Genomic DNA, 4,259 nt, shown 5'->3' with positions numbered 1-4,259 from the left:
AAAAAACTGCGATACATTTACACAATGGAATACTATGCAGCAAAGAGAAAGAAGGAGCTCCTACCCTTTCCAACAGCATGGATGGAACTGGAGAGCATTATCCTAAGTGAAATAAGCCAGGCAGTGAGGGACAAATACCGCATCATTTCACCTTTAACTGGAACATAATCAACAAAAGAAAAAAGTAAACAAAACAGAACCAGAGACTTTGAAATTAAGAGCAATCTAACAATAGCCAGAGGGGATGGGGAGGGAACAATGGGGGGAAGGGTTTTCAGGAACTACTATAAAGGACACATGGACAAAACCAAGGGGAAGGGTGGAAGCAAGAGAGGGAGGTGGGTTTGGCTGGGTTGGGGGAAAGTGGTGGGGGAAACACAGACAACTGCAGTTGAACAACAATAAAAATTTTTTTTAAATATGTAACGGGGCCCTGGTCAGGGCACACACTTAGGTTGTGGGTTTGATCCTCCACTGGAGTACACAGAGGAGACAATTGATCAATGTCTCTCTCACCCTCTCTTTCACTTCCCATCTCTCTAAAAATTAGTGAGCATATCCTCAGGTGAGAAATTTTATACATATATATATGAATTATAAAAGCTGTGATTAAAATCTAGGATTTTTAAGTAATACAAAGCAAATTAATTGCTGATATGGGTTTGCAAATTTCAATGGATAACTTTCCCATAACATGTTGTTAATGCATGCTTTATTGTTCTTTGTGCAGAATATGGACACTACAAATGTATTTGAAATCACAAATACCATATTATGTCACATATAAGTGGAACCTAATAAACAAAACAAACAAGCAAGCAAAATATAACCAGAGATATTAAAATAAAGAACAAACTGATATTAACCAGAAGGGAGGGGTTGGGGGGTAATGGAGGAAAATAGGAGAAAGGCATTTAAGGAAAATATGTAAAGGACATGTAGACAAACCAAAGGGGGTAGTTTCAAGGGTGGGAGGCAGGGGGTCATAGTTTGTGAAAATGGAGACAACTGTACTTGAACAACAATTTAAAAATTATGTAAAAATACAGTATTTAAATTAAGCTAATTAAAATTTATCATCTATGCAAAAAAAAATCATATCAAGAGTTCACATCAATGGTTATTTTGACTTATAGACTGAAGAATTTAGGATTTAGCCACACCAAATAAGACATCAGTTAGCTAATTCATTCTTCTGGGACTTAGTTACAAAGTGTGATATTCTTCTTTCTGCTGTTCACCTACTTGTTCAGTGTGACTGGAAACATGACCATCATCATGTTAACAGTAAAACCCATGTATTTCTCCCTCAGGAATTTCTCTTTCTTAGAAATTCCATCCACAACTGTCTGCATTTCCAGATTTCTGGTCAGTATCACTACAAGAGACACAACTATTTCCTGTAATACTTTTATTACACAAATTTTTTCACAAGTATCAAATTTTTTTATTCTTGTTCAAGTACAGTTTTCTGCCTGTCCCCCCCCACCCTCCCCATGACCCCAGCCCTCTCTGCCTTCTTCCCTTGTTTCCACCCCCCTTTCTTATTGTCCATATGTCCTTTATTTTTACTTATTTATTTATTTTTCTTTTTATTTTAATTGTTGTTCAAGTGCAGTTCTGTGCCTTTGGGGGTAATAGGCACAATTTTTTAAATACTTCTGGGCACCACAGATTTTTTTCTTCTGGCTGTAATGTCCTATGATTGTTATGTGGCTGTCTGAAAACCTCTACATTACATAACTACCATGAGTAACAAAGTCTGTAACCAACCTGAAATTAGCTCCTGGCTGGCTGCTTTCCTCATTGTCTGTCCCTCTGTGAGTATGGGTCTCCAGCTAGATTTCTGTGACTTGGACATCATTGATCCCTTCACTTGTGATTTTCCTCCTATGCTGCTTTCTATTTCCTTTAGTAGTGTTCACACTCATGGTCACTTTGACCTTGGTGATTCTCTCTTAGGAACTCATCCTTTGAACAGTTCTGAAGATGCCCTCCGCCCAGCAAAGGAAAAAGTCCTTTTCTGCTTGTTTCTCTCATATGATTGTGCTTTCCATTTCTTTTCTTTAAAAAAAAAAGATTTTATTTATTCTAAACAAATGGGAAATCATCAAAATAAAAAAAAACTTATGCACGGCTAAAGAAAACAGCATTAAAATGAAAAGAGAACCAGCCATATGGGAAAACATATTAGTTAATGATATCTCAGACAAGGGTTTGATCTCCAAAATATAAAAAGAACTCACACAACTCCACTCCAGGAAAACAACCCAATTGAAAAATGGGCAAAGGACCTGAATAGACACTACTCCAAGGAGGACACACAAAGGGTCCAGAAACATATGAAAAGATGCTTATCATTGATAGCCATCAGAGAGATGCAAATTAAAACCACAAGATACCACTCCACACCGGTCAGAATGGCCATCATGAACAAAGCAACACATAACAAGTCTTGGAGAGGACGTGGAGAAAAGGGAACCCTAGTGCACTGTTGGGGGGAATGCAGACTAGTGCAACCACTATGGAAAACAGTATGGAACTTCCTCAGAAAACTAAAAATGGAACTGTCTTTTGACCCAGCAATTCCACTGCTAGGATTATATCCTAAGAACCCTGAAACACCAATTCAAAAGAACCTATGCACCCCAATGTTCATAGCAGCACAATTTACAGTAGGCAAGTGCTGGAAGCAACCTAAGTGCCCATCAGTAAATGAGTGGATCAAAAAACTATGGTACATTTACATGATGGAATACTATGCAGCACAAAGAAAGAAGGAGCTCCTACCCTTTCCAATAGCATGAATGGAACTGGAGAGCATTATGCTAAGTGAAATAAGCCAGGCGGTAAAAGACAAATACCATATTATCTCACTTTTAAGTGGAACCAAATCAACAAAACAAACCAGCCAGCAATAATAATCAGAGACATTGAAATTAAGAACAGACAGTAACCAGAGGGAAGATGAGAGGGGATAATGGAAAAGGTGAAGGGTTTTCAGGAACAACTATAAAGGACATATGGACAAAACCGGCAGGGGGGTGATTCAAGGGAGAGAAGAGGGGATGGTTGGGGTGGGTGGGGAGCAGTGGGGGGAAAGGCAAACAATTGTACTTGAACCATAATAAAATTTAAAAAAAGGAAAAGAAAAGATTAAAAATAAAGATTTTATTTATTCATTTTTAGAGGGGAGGGGAGGGAGAAAGAGAGGAAGAGAAACATTAAGGTGTGGATGCACCCCCCACTGGGGGCCTGGCCTGCAACCCAGGCACGTGTCCTGACTAGGAATTGTACTGGAGACACTTTGGTTCACAAGCCATGCTCAATCCACTGAGCCACATCAGCCAGGGCTGGTTTCCATTTCTTATCAGAATTTCCATTTCTTATGAGAGACATGTAAAAACACCTGCAGAAGAATATGTGGCTTTGAGCCAAGGCATAGCAGTACTTAATCCCCCTGCTGCTCCCATGGTGAATCCTTTTATTTATATTTTAAGGAACCAGCAGGTGACATAGGCCCCTAAGGATTTCACCAAAAAGATCATACCAAACAACACTAACTATTATAAAATCTGTAACTGAAACAGCAAATAAACCACACATAAGTACAAATCATTGTTCTAGGTGATAGGAATACAAAGGGAATAAAGAATGCAAAAGTTTAGCCATTGTGAGGGGACATATATTAATCAGTTAACAATTAAACAAGTAAATTACTGGGTATATTAATGATGGTAAATGTTCTGAAAAGACTAAAATACTTTAAGCAAATAATATTGACTGGTCAAAGACTTCAAAGTCATTTTATAGTTCTTTTTTAATTTCATTTTTCTACATTCAAATATATTTTTCTGTATCTTTTATCTTTTTTCTTTTCTGTAATTTTCCCAAGTCTACACAGCCATCTATTTTACACAGGTAAAACACAAAGGGATTGTGAGGTGTGAACTTAAATAAGTATTGGTCTTTAATTTCAAAATAAGAATAGCAAACTCTAGAAAACCTATTTAAATCTTACATCAAAATAAAATGCCAGCAACCCAGAGCTAATGAATAGAATGGAGCCAAGCTTCAAGGCTTAGAGCATTATGTTTCATGGTGATGTCTGGCAATGGACTGACTCTTATTCTGTTGAATCAGACATACAGGAGCCATACAGGGAAATAAATAATTGATGAATAATTATCTCTGAATATGCAAATGGATTATTTTAAGCTGTCAGGTACTTTCCCACAAACTCTGCTTTATCAGAAATA

At 37.5% G+C, this 4,259-nt stretch overlaps 1 pseudogene; it reads left to right on the top strand.

Moving 5' to 3' along the window:
* Positions 1–1,658: 1,658 nt before the first annotated feature.
* On the top strand, positions 1,659–3,519 carry LOC123812596 (annotated as a pseudogene).
* The last annotated feature ends 740 nt before the right edge of the window (positions 3,520–4,259 follow it).

Source organism: Phyllostomus hastatus, unplaced genomic scaffold, assembly GCF_019186645.2.
Source record: "Phyllostomus hastatus isolate PE091 unplaced genomic scaffold, TTU_PhHast_1.1 phas_scaffold_93, whole genome shotgun sequence".
In the NCBI taxonomy this organism is placed as follows: domain Eukaryota; kingdom Metazoa; phylum Chordata; class Mammalia; order Chiroptera; family Phyllostomidae; genus Phyllostomus; species Phyllostomus hastatus.
This window is presented reverse-complemented; position numbering and strand designations above follow the sequence as displayed.